Source organism: Oncorhynchus kisutch, linkage group LG21, assembly GCF_002021735.2.
Source record: "Oncorhynchus kisutch isolate 150728-3 linkage group LG21, Okis_V2, whole genome shotgun sequence".
NCBI lineage: Eukaryota > Metazoa > Chordata > Actinopteri > Salmoniformes > Salmonidae > Oncorhynchus > Oncorhynchus kisutch.
The window spans coordinates 3824626-3838035 of record NC_034194.2 but is presented as its reverse complement, the minus strand read 5'-3'; the positions used below and the strand labels follow the sequence as shown (position 1 = coordinate 3838035).

The 13410-nt window shown below is 40.7% G+C and overlaps 1 protein-coding gene across 3 annotated transcripts in view; it reads right to left on the bottom strand.

Moving 5' to 3' along the window:
- Positions 1-3054, bottom strand: part of LOC109866530 (ankyrin repeat and SOCS box protein 2) — a 30570-nt gene extending 27516 nt beyond the window's left edge. For 2 of the 3 annotated variants that reach the window (XM_020455242.2, XM_031800820.1), the window contains exon 1: positions 2923-3050. The gene's annotated coding sequence lies outside the window, so the exon portion shown is untranslated. Of the gene's footprint in view, positions 1-2922 lie in introns of all 3 variants that reach the window. The other variant, XM_020455241.2, reaches the window with a different exon arrangement.
- Positions 3055-13410: the final 10356 nt, after the last annotated feature.

Below are 13410 nucleotides of genomic sequence, written 5' to 3'. Positions count from 1 at the left end.
ACTTTATGCATGACATAAATCTTTTTTCCAACAATTGTTTACAGGCAGATTATTTCACTTATAATTTACTGTATCACAATTCTGAGTGGGTCAGAAGTTTACATACACTAAGTTGACTGTGCCTTTAAAAAGCTTGGAAAATTCCAGAAAATTATTTCATGGCATTAGAAGCTTCTGATAGGCTAATTGACATAATTTGAGTCAATTTGAGGTGTACCTGTGGATGTATTTCAAGGCCTATCTTCAAACTCAGTGCCTCTTTGCTTGACATCATGGGAAAATCAAAAGAAATCAGCCAAGACCTCAGAAAAAACATTGTAGACCTCCACAAGTCTGGTTCATCCTTGGGAGCAATTTTCAAATGTCTGAAGGTACCACTTTCATCTGTACAAACAATAGTACGCAAGTATAAACACCATTGGACCACGCAGCCGTCATACCGCTCAGGAAGACGACGCATGTTGTCTCCTAGGGATGAACGTACTTTGGTGAGAAAAGTGCAAATCAATCCCAAAACAACAACAAAGGACCTTGTGAAGATGCTGGAGGAAACAGGTACCAAAGTATCTATATCCACAGTAAAATGAGTCCTATATCAACATAACCTGAAAGGCTGCTCAGCAAGGAAGAAGCGATTGCTCCCAAACAGCCATAAAAAAGCCAGACTCCAATGTGCAACTGCACATGGGGACAAAGATCGTACTTTTTGGAGAAATGTCCTCTGGTCTGATGAAACAAAAATAGAACTCTTTGGCCATAATGACCATCATCATGTTTGGAAAAAAATTGGGGAAGCTTGCAAGCCGAAGAACACAATCCCAACCGTGAAGCACGGGGGTGGCAGCATGATGTTGTGGGGGTGCTTTGCTGCAGCAGGGACTGGTGCACTTCACATAATAGATGGCTTCATGAGGGAGGACAACAAAGTCAAGGACAATAAAGTCAATGTATTGGAGTGGCCATCACAAATCCCGGACCTCAATCCTATAGAAAATGTGTGGGCAGAATTGAAAAAGTGTGCGCAAGCAAGGAGGCCTACAAACCTGACTCAGTTACACCAGCTCTGTCAGGAGGAATGGGCCAAAATTCACCCAACTTATTGTGGGAAGCTTGTGGAAGGCTACCCGAAACATTTGACCCAAGTTAAACAATTTAAAACAATGCTACCGAATACTAATTGAGTGTATGTAAACTTCTGACCCACTGGGAATGTGATGAAAGAAACAAAAAGCTGAAATAAATCATTCTCTCTACTATTATTCTGACATTTCACATTCTTAAATTAAAGTGGTGATCCTAACTGACCTAAGACAGGGAACTTTTACTAGTATTAAATGTCAGGAATTTTGAAAAATTGAGTTTAAATGTATTTGGCTAAGGTGTATGTAAATGTACGACTTCAACTGAATATACACATACTAATCAAGAGGAATGGGAACCAGGTGTGCGTAATGAGACAAGACAGTCCAGGTTGGGTGGTAATGTATCCAGTTCAGTGATGCCTAGACATAGACCTCTGGAGCTGGTGAACGGAATGAGCAGCAGTACCAGGGGATCCGTGACACTTTGCATACTAGGAATATGGGACCAAGTACTACACTTTTGACTAATTTTAATTTACAATAAGTGAATTTGTCCAAATACTTATGACACTTTCAAATGGGGGTGCTTTCATTTCTAAATGGTAAAAAAGATAGTGTTTTAAAATGCCCTCAAATAAAATGTGACATTCCCTACTGTCACTACATTTAAAACATTTTATCTCAAATCCAAAATGTTGGAATATAGAGCCGTTAAACGTTTTAGAATCACTGTCTAAATAAATACGTAGTTGAATGTAACTGCAAAACCAAAGTATGTGCAAGTGGCTTGTCAACTAATAAGGCAAACTCCCATTGTACACAATAATTAGGGATGGGCCGAGTAGTCGGACAAAGCGAGTTTTGTAACGGATAATGTCATTTTCTGGATATGATTATGATCACGTTTTTTTGTAATTATCCGTTATAGAAAAAAATGTGGGTGCCAGCACTTATCTTATTAATGTCAGTCAGTCATGTGCAAGGTTCTATGTGGTCTAAATAACTCAACTGGCTGTTTGTAAAGAGAAGGGCGTATATACGTTAATCTTGCTGCGTTGATTGGATAGATTTAAGCTGTATTTCTCCTGTCCACTCGCTTCATCATTTCACTTGATCAGTTTTCCTCGCATGTTTTCGGTCTGATCATTTAGATTGCTACTATGATAAATCACATGTCGAGGACTGTTGCTGTCAAGCCATCAATGTGCATACTATCTAGCAAGCGGGGGAAGGTTAGGGCAAAAATATTAAACGCTGATGTGTATTCTGACTGAGTGACAGCAAACTTGTCTGCCTGCAGCAAGTTGATGACACAGGCACACACACACACACACCCCTCCACGTGCTGATCCTAATCTGCAGCTTTTTTGCAGTGAAAATGTGCAGGGAGGTATTTTGCCAACATCTATTTAGTCATCATTTTTTCAGTTTTTTCCACTCACAACTATGAACTGTCAATTTATGGATATGATTATGGCCATGTCGGCACACCCCTAATAAGAATGTCATGCAAATTCTTATTTACAATGACGGCCTACACCGGCCAAACCCAGACTACGCTGTGTGCCGCCCTATGGGACTCCCAATCATGGTCAGTTGTGATACAGCCTGGATTCAGACCAGGGTGTCTGTCTGTAGGGACACCTCAAGCAATGAGATGCAATGCTTTAGAGCACTGTACCACTCGGGAGCCCTTGCAGGTTGCAGGTTCCTTCTCGACAATGCAATAAGTAATAGTAAAAGATGAGAATATGAAAATAAAGTAAATGGCTCAGTAGAATATTTTTTTTAGCATAAGTATAATACAGGGAAGAACAACATAGTCCAAAATTTGTCTTACCTTCCACCCAAGCTCTTACCGTTCTCCAGAGGCAAAAACTGTTTAAAAGTGTTTTTCTTCTCTGGTTAGTCTCACTTTCCCCCACTAAGACTTCTCCACTCCTCTGACGGTGGAGGGCTCTGAGCCTGGGCATCTGCTCCAGCCGTCTAGGATATTTTTGGAGGCTTCACGTGATATCCAAGGTATGGTGGGCCAATTTTTCCTCTCCCCCTTCATAGCTCAGATTGCTCCAGAGCAGGAGCTGGCCTAGTTTTTTGATGAGGGACTGAGTTCGCTGAACAACAAAACAAATAGCTGGAACTCTTGGGAGTAAAAGCAAAGATTCCCAAAATTCAGGAAATGTGTCAATCATACAATTCGTAAATATTACAATAAAGTGATATTGACTATGTTCAATGGAAACTGTGAGTAGTCCAGAGTACAGTCTTTAGGCTTGTAGTCCTCCTGTGCTTGGTCAGACTCTTGCTGCGTCTGGGTCAGGTTTAATTATGGTGAGTTGTTTCTTATGTTAAGTAGTCTGGTATTGTGTTGTGTTAAAATCACTGCAATGCAAAGAGGTGTTCATTAAATGCATGAAAAAAGATTCAAGTTGATCAACAAGGTTAGCTTATTTCCGTTGTGTTGGCAGCTCAATCTGTGTCATGTGTTTGTTTACTTCTAAACCCAGTACACTTTACGTTCCTTTTTGTATGTGGACAAATTCACAGATACCCACAGGCTGGAATCGAGAATACCAGCCACTAGAGTTACAGTCATGTCGTCAGTGAATTTGTTAATACCCTGTTGAGTGTAGAGCTTAGGGGTTTGTTCTGTACTCAGCTAATTGTTAGTTGTCGTGCAGAACAAGCAATAAAAAGTCTGTTGCAGAAAGCCTGGCGTCAGCAGAAAACACCATTTCTAGTTTTACCTACTGAATCAAAGTGTGAACATTTGCGTGCCTATTATTATTATTATTTTTGTGAATAGCATCAAAATAGAAAACAACTAACTTGTCCAAGTAGATCTTGGATTCAAAGTTAGTTTAACCACTAGGCTCAACCGCGAGGGGGGAAATTTTAAGCGATAGTTATCGGTTTGAACCCCTAGCTGCTGCCTGTGGGAAAATCTGCAGGGAGTAATCCGGCAGCCAAAAGGTTACCAGCTACAATATCTCTGTATACTACCTGCTGATGTTGTGCCCTTGAGCAAGACACTTTACCCCTAAGTGCCCATGAGCTGCTCCCAGCCTGTGTTGTGTGTCAGGTTGGTCACTGTGACCATGGTCGCGAGGGTAACGTTAGCTACCTAGTAAACATTATAATAGCCAGCGATATTAGCACAGAAAATACACTATATAAGTATTCAGAACTATAAGTATTCAGAACACTTCTCTTTTTCCACATTTTGTTACGTTACAGCCTTATACTAAAATTGATTAAATAAACATTTCCGTCATCAATATATACACAATACCCCACAATGACAAAACAGAAATACAGAAATACCTATTCAGACCTACTCAGACCTTTGCTATGAGACTCGGAATTGATCATCCTTGAGATGTTTCAAGAACTTGATTGGAGTCCACCTATGATCAATTCAATTGATTGGACATGATTTCTATATCAGGGTCGACAGTTGACAGTGCATGTCAATGCAAACACCAAGCCATGAGGCCAATGGAATGGTCCGTAGAGCTCTGAGACATTATTGTGTCAAGGCACAGATCTGGGGAAGGGTACCAAAATATTTGTGCAGAGTTGAAGGTCCCTAAGAACAAAGTGGCCTCCATCATTCTTAAATGGAAGAAGTTTGGAACCACCAAGACACTTCCTAGAGCTGGCCGCCTGGCCAAACTGAGCAACCGGGGGAGAAGGGCCTTGGTCAGGGAGGTGACCAAGAACACGGTGGTCTCACTTACAGATCTCCAGAGTTACTCTGTGGAGATGGGATAACCTTCCAGAAGGACAACCATCTCTGCAGCACTCCACTAATCAGACCCTTATGGTCGAGTGGCCAGACAGAAGCCAGTCCTCAGTAAAATGCACATGACAGCCCGCATGGAGTTTGCCAAAAGACACCAAAAGACACACCTTCTCCCCCGATAGGACTCTCAGACCATGAGAAACAAGACTCTGGTCTGTTGAATTCAAGATTGAACTCTTTGGCCTGAATGACAAGCTTCATGTCCGGAGGAAACCTGGTATCCTCCCTACGGTGAAGCATGGTGACCATTTTGCTGTGGAGATATTTTTCAGCGGCAGGGACTGGGAGACTAGTCAGGATCGAGGCACAGATTAACGGAGCAAAGTACAGAGAGATCCTTTCATGAAAACCTGCCCCAGAGCACTCGGGACCTCAGACTGGGGTGAAGGTTCACCTTCCAACAGGACAATGACCCAAAGCACACAGCCAAGACAGCTCAGGAGTGACTTTGGGACAAGTCTCTGAATATCATTGAGTGGCCCAGACAGAGCCTTGACTTGAACCCGATCAAACAACTCTGGAGAGACCTGAAAATAGCTATGCAGTGACGCTCCCCATCCAACCTGACAGAGCTTGAGAGGATCTGCAGAGAAGAATTGGAGAAACTCCCCAAATACAGGCGTGCCAAGCTTGTACTGTCATACCCAAGAAGAATCAAGGCTGTAATCGCTGCCGAAGGTGATTCAACAAAGTACAGAGTTAAGGGTCTGAATACTTATGTAAATGTGATATTTAAGTTTTTTAATTTTTTAAAAGTTGCTAAAATTTCGAAAAAACCCTTGGGGTGTTGTATGTAGGTTGATGAGGAACATAAAAAGATAAGGCTGTAAACTAACAAAGTCAATTGGTCTAACTACTTTTCTGAAGGCATTCCATACAAAAGTACAGTATGTGGACACCACTTCAAATTACTGGATTTGGCTATTTCAACCACACCCGTTGCTGACAGGTGGATAAAATCGAGCACATAGTCATGGAATCTCCATAGACAAACATTGGCAGTAGAATGGCCTAGCTGAAGAGCTCACTGACTTTCAACATGGCACCATCGTAGGATGTTACCTTTCCAGCAAGTAAGTTAATCAAATTTCTGCCCTGCTAGAGCTGCCCCGGTCAACTGTGAGTGCTGTTATTTTGAAGTGGAATCATCTAGTAACAAAGGCTCAGCCGCAAAGTGGTAGGCCACACAAGCTCACAGAACAGGACCGCCGAGTGCTGAAGCACATAGCAACACTCACTACCGAGTTCCAAGCTCCCTCTGGAAGCAACATTGGCTCAAGTCATTGGGCAGCTTGCGGCTGGGTTTTCCTTTGTGGTCTGTAATAGTTTTCAAGCCCTGCCTCATCAGACGAGCGTAGCCGGTGTAGTAGGATTCAATCCTAATCCTGTATTGAGGTCGGACTGACAGATAATTGGCATATACATTACTCTTACTGAATTTCCACGTGGGAAAGGATATTATATTATATATATATTATATTGGAAATCTAATCAAAGCCTAATGGGTGTTAACTTGTTTTTAACTAAGACAGAGGAATTTATAACTGAATTGTTCTAACATATCATAGGTATAGCAAATCCGCTTATTGTATGGAACTCTTTTAAATGTGCCTTTAGGGGCCATGCAATTCGGTACTCAGCTCTAAAACAAACAAAAGCAATTTAGGTCAAAGGAGTCCATACTAACAAAGGTCTAACAGAACAGAAAAATAGCAATAAAACTGTACCATAGAGGCTCAGAATAAGTCAGGGGAAAAACAAAAATAAATGGTGGAACTTATTCAACATAGATCAAGTGTAATATATTATAATAATAAAGCAATTCGAATATGGGAAAAATGCACTAAATTATTATTGAATCTTCAACAAAGGAATGCTACCAAAATGAATTGAAACTTGACGGAGTCATCCATGATTCACCAAATTATATTTTGAAAGAGGAAGCAAAGAACTTAAAGCATATGTTTTAATTTCAGTCTCCCCCATCTCCTCTAACCGAAGCTAAATGTATGGATTTTTTTTCTATTAAAACTTCTTAGAGCTAGGCATCCCGATAGAGGGACAACTTCCGGTGAAACTGGAAGGCGCGCAATTCAAGTAAAAAATCACAAGAATTACGGATATTAAAACTACTTGGCACCACACGTCCCGCTAGGGCACCTCCCCCCACTGCTCAACTGACACAGTAGCACACAGAACGCAAAAAATATTCTTAGAAATATTTTACCTCCACACATTAACAAGTCCAATAGCTCAAATGAAAGATAAACACCTTGTTCATCTAGCCACCAAGTCAGATTTCTAAAATGTTTTACGGCGAAAACATAGCACATATTTATGTCAAACCACCACCAAAGATAGGCTAATTTACATAGCCATTTTGTAGAACAATAGATGCAATCACAAAAGCAGGATTAAAAGTAAAATAATTCACTAACCTTTTGAAAATCTTCATCAGATGACAGGAATAGGACATGTTATACAGTACATTTATGTTTTTTTCAATAATATGCTAATTATATCCATAAATCACGGTTTACATAGAAGGTCATGGCAAAAAAATGCTACAACAATGCCTGGAGAAATTATGGTAACTCTGCCAGATAACAGAAATACACATCATAAACGTTGACTAAATATACATGTTCTACATATACTTAGAAAGATACACTTCTTCTTAATAAAACAGCTGTGTTACATTTATTTTTAACTTTACAGATTTCGTTCACTAGGCTATAATGTGAGTCGGCGCTCAGGAATTAGCATTTTGGCTCCTCCACAGAAACCCAAATTTAACACATAAATGTTCCCTTACCTTTGCTGTTCTTCCATCAGAAGACCTGGAAGGGTTTATACTTACCAAAAACAGCTTTAGTTTTGAAGTCTGTGTCTTTCGGTTATCAAACACGACATATTTCGGTTGAAATGCAGCCAAAAAGTAAAGTTAGTTCGCACCAAAACGTCGAAATTACATATTATATGTCGACTAAACTTGTCAAACTTGGTTCAGAACACAGCGTTAGCATGCTATATAGCTTCACCGCAATTCTCAGGACAAAGAGAAACACACGTTTAATCAATCTTGAAAGAAAGACACCACAGGCGCAGAATGCGCGTGAGATCTCGCGCGACCGAAAGGATTCGGCCCGTCATTACTCTCGTGAGCGTGCGATTCACACAATGAGAAGCCCCATTGAAAGCGGACACCGCGCTGAAGGCATAGGAACTGTTCCCAGGACTGTAGGTGCTTGGGAAGGGTGGGGGCGATGACGTCAAAGTTGGGCCAACTTTTTGGATGACAAGAGAGAGTTTGGGAGAATGAGTGCCCTGAGAGTTCTGCTTTACTTACAGACATAATTTAAACGGTTTTAGAAGCTTTAGAGTGTTTTCTATTCAATAATATTTATTATATGCATATATTAGCAATAAAAAAAAAATTGGGGGTCAGTTTACTATGGGCACGCATTTCACCAACGGGGGCAGTATTCTGCCCTAACCTTAACAGGTTCATTAAGATAAATATAAGTGTCTTATATCGGTTGAAAGCTTAAATTCTTCTTAATCGAACTGCTCTGTCCGTTTTACAGTGGCTATTACAGCGAAAGCATGCCATGCGATTGTTTGAGGACGGTGCCCCAATTTCCACTGGCACAGGTTTCATAAATTCACCATTAGCGATTAAATATTCACTTACTTTTTGAAAATCTTCCTCTGATTTGTCATCCAAAGGGTCCCAGCTATAACATGTAGTGTTGATTTGTTAGATAAAATCATTTTTTATATCCCAAAAAGTCAGTTTAGATGGCGCCATCGATGTGAGTAATCCACTCATTCAAAGTGCAGAGAAAGGAATCCGAAAATCTACCCCTAAACTTTGTTTCAACAAGTCAAAATATGTTTCTATTTACTCCTCAGATACCCTATTTCAGATACCCTAAAATGTAATCAAACTATAATATTTCTTACGGAAAGAAGTATGTTCGATTTTAGCAGGTGCATCCTTTCTTCATGGTGCGCGCAAACACGAATTTCCAAGACTATGTCCCTGTACTAAAACTGATATTTCGTCTTTGTTTTTGAAGTTATAAGCCTGAAACATTGAACATAGTCTGCTGACACCCTATGGAAGCCATAGGAATTGCATCAAGGGAGCTAATTTCCAGCATGTCCTTATACTTTCCATTGTAAGAGCATGGTCTCTCAAAAAAACAAATCTAGTTGGTTTTTCTTTAAATGTTCTCCTACCTACTGACATGATGACTCCTTGCTGTCCCCAGTCCACCTGGCCATGCTGCTGCTCCAGTTTCAACTTCCACCTGACTGTGCTGCTGCTCCAGTTTCAACTGTTCTGCCTTATTATTATTCGACCATGCTGGTCATTTATGAACATTTGAACATCTTGGCCATGTTCTGTTATAATCTCTACCCGGCACAGCCAGAAGAGGACTGGCCACCCCACATAGCCTGGTTCCTCTCTAGGTTTCTTCCTAGGTATTGGCCTTTCTAGGGAGTTTTTCCTAGCCACGGTGCTTCTACACCTGCATTGCTTGCTGTTTGTGGTTTTAGGCTGGGTTTCTGTACAGCACTTTGAGATATCAGCTGATGTACGAAGGGCTATATAAATACATTTGATTTGATTTGATTTACCATATCTATTGTGTTATAATCTGGTTGTTTTTCTTTGGGTTTTCTCCTACATTATTTTAACATTTCTACAAACTTCAAAGTGTTTTCTTTCCAATGGTACCAATTATATGCATCTTCTTGATGTAAATAAAGCCTTTAAGTCCTGGAAAACTCCATGGCTGGATGGCATGCCAGTGCAGGTATACCAAACCTTTTTTGATATACTCAGAGGACCGTTATTAGCATGTTTTAACCACTCCTATGTAAATGGTAAATAATCAGACACTCAACAAGAAAGTCTGATTTCATTATTACTGAAACAGGATACAAGTGGGAAATATAAAGATCCAGTCCATTTAAAAATGGTAGGCCCCTTACACTTATACCCTTACATATAGCTCATAGAATTAAAAAAGGTATTATTGGATATTATTAATTCTAATCAGACAGATTTCTGACATGGACAATACATTAGAGATAATATAAGACACGTACTGGAAACAATAGAACACCATTAAAAATCTGGGAAACCAGGCCTGCTATTCATAGCTGACTTTGAAAAGGCTTTTGATAAAGTACGACTGGAGTTGATATATAAATGCCTGGAACATTTACATTTCGGAGAATCTCTTATAAAATGGGATAACATTTTGCAGTACTGTTTAAACTGTATGACAGGAACACTGTGGACAATTTTCAGCAAGTTGCAACATTGAAATACAGAAAGAAATACTTTTTCATAACTAAATCATGTTTGATGCACTGTGTAAATAAATTGTCTTGTAGTACTGTTTAAACTAGATGATAAGAACACTGTGGACAATTCTGAGCATGTTGAAATCATGAAAAACAAAAATAAACACTTTTCCAAAAACAAGGTCTAAATCATGTTTGATGCACTTTGTAAGTATATTTTTTTTGCGGTACTGTTTAAACTAGATGATAGGAACACTGTGGACAATTTTCAGCAAGTTGCAACGGTGAAATTCAGAAATAAACAGTTTTCCATAAATCATGTTTGATGCACTCTGTAAGTACATTTTATTGCAGTACTGTTTAAACTAGATGATAGGAACACTATATGGACAATTTTCAGCAAGATGCAACATTTTAATACAGAAATAAACACTTTTCAATAAACAAGGTCTAAATCATGTATGATGCACTCTGTAAGTACACTTTTTTGCAGTACTGTTTAAAGAGATGTAATACAGATTCATTCAACCACCTCCTTACAACTTCTAATCATCCCTCCTACTCTCAATCTCTACTCCTCATATTCTGATCATCATGCTTAAACCAAACACACACTGTTAGAAACTGTGTTTCCTCTCTCACCATTGTGAGTTTTGGAGATGGGTGTGGATCCACTAGCCATGATGTCTGGGAACACACAATATGGCAGACAGTTAGAGAAAGTGAATACAGATTAACTTTAGACCAGGGTTGTTTTGATATTGGACATTGGTTTCTACAGTAGTTAATGTTTGCATATCTGGAGGTTCTAGATTTGTGTAAGTAATATAGCAGAAGTGTTTTGGAGACCATTACACAGCAGGGTGGGGTCATCACCATATTGCTACACCTATCTGAGCCCCATCAGGAAGAACATGGAAAAGAGGGGTTAAGGGTTAATTAAACTGGGTAAAAAATATATATTTTTAACCTCTCGGCCTGCACCTTGACATGGTGAGAGGGTTTCAACTAAACCAGGCACATATTATTGAAATTTAAGTAATCTTTGCGTTTGCTTTTTCATCTCGCCACCCCTGCCTCCTCTCTTCCCTTTACTCTGCTTTTGATCTCTAGTGGTTCTGGAATGGTCCAAAACGGAGGCGAGGAGACAAGACAACGGCAGCTTGAGCAAAATTCAATCCCCCCTTCTGAGACTGGCTGCCTGTCGAGGATAAGTGACGGGAAGAACTAGTCGCAGCACCTCCTGTCTCTTGATTCTTCTTCTTCCCATTCTCCTCATCCTTGAACTCCTTCTCTCCCTCCAGACGAAATTCTGCATCAACTGACATCTGATAGCACAACAATCTGCCCACTCATCCATCCCCTCCTCCATCTCTAGAGACCTCCCATTCCTTACCGCCCTCATCAACCCCTCTGACGTCAAAAATTACAGACAGGTATCCATCTCTTTCTTTTCTATGTATTCCATTAACATTATTACATGTCTAATCAAACATATAATTTTAATTAAATCAAAAACTGTATTTTTACCTGATCCACCTGTAACCTACCACCACAGTCCGATGCTGGCACCTTAACCTCACTCAATGAGCTGTATCCGCTATAAGCAAACAGGAAAACGCTCATCCAGATGCGGTTCTCCTAGTGGCCGGGGACTTTAATGCAGGGAAACTTAAATCACTTCTACCTTTTTATTTTTATTTTTATTTTATTTCACCTTTATTTAACCAGGTAGGCTAGTTGAGAACAAGTTCTCATTTGCAACTGCGACCTGGCCAAGATAAAGCATAGCAGTGTGAACAGACAACACAGAGTTACACATGGAGTAAACAATTAACAAGTCAATAACACAGTAGAAAAAAGGGGAGTCTATATACATTGTGTGCAAAAGGCATGAGGACGTAGGCGAATAATTACAATTTTGCAGATTATCACTGGAGTGATAAATGATCAGATGGTCATGTACAGGTAGAGATATTGGTGTGCAAAAGAGCAGAAAAGTAAATCAATAAAAACAGTATGGGGATGAGGTAGGTAAAAATGGGTGGGCTATTTACCGATAGACTATGTGCTGTGCAGCGATCGGTTAGCTGCTCAGATAGCAGATGTTTGAAGTTGGTGAGGGAGATAAAAGTCTCCAACTTCAGCGATTTTTGCAATTCGTTCCAGTCACAGGCAGCAGTGAACTGGAACGAAAGGCGGCCAAATGAGGTGTTGGCTTTAAGGATGATCAGTGAGATACACCTGCTGGAGCGCGTGCTACGGATGGGTGTTGCCATCGTGACCAGTGAACTGAGATAAGGCGGAGCTTTACCTAGCATGGACTTGTAGATGACCTGGAGCCAGTGGGTCTGGCGACGAATATGTAGCGAGGGCCAGCCGACTAGAGCATACAAGTCGCAATGGTGGGTGGTATAAGGTGCTTTAGTGACAAAACGGATGGCACTGTGATAAACTGCATCCAGTTTGCTGAGTAGAGTGTTGGAAGCAATTTTGTAGATGACATCGCCGAAGTCGAGGATCGGTAGGATAGTCAGTTTTACTAGGCTAAGTTTGGCGGCGTGAGTGAAGGAGGCTTTGTTGCGGAATAGAAAGCCGACACTTGATTTGATTTTTGATTGGAGATGTTTGATATGAGTCTGGAAGGAGAGTTTACAGTCTAGCCAGACACCTAGGTACTTATACATGTCCACATATTCAAGGTCGGAACCATCCAGGGTGGTGATGCTGGTCAGGTGTGCGGGTGCAGGCAGCGAACGGTTGAAAAGCATGCATTTGGTTTTACTAGCGTTTAAGAGCAGTTGGAGGCCACGGAAGGAGTGTTGTATGGCATTGAAGCTCGTTTGGAGGTTAGATAGCACAGTGTCCAAGGACGGGCCGGAAGTATATAGAATGGTGTCATCTGCGTAGAGGTGGATCAGGGAATCGCCCGCAGCAAGATCAACATCATTGATATATACAGAGAAAAGAGTCGGCCCGAGGATTGAACCCTGTGGCACCCCCATAGAGACTGACAGAGGACCGGACAGCATGCCCTCCGATTTGACACACTGAACTCTGTCTGCAAAGTAATTGGTGAACCAGGCATGGCAGTCATCTGAAAAACCGAGGCTACTGAGTCTGCCGATAAGAATATGGTGATTGACAGAGTCGAAAGCCTTGGCAAGGTCGATGAAGATGGCTGCACAGTACTGTCTTTTA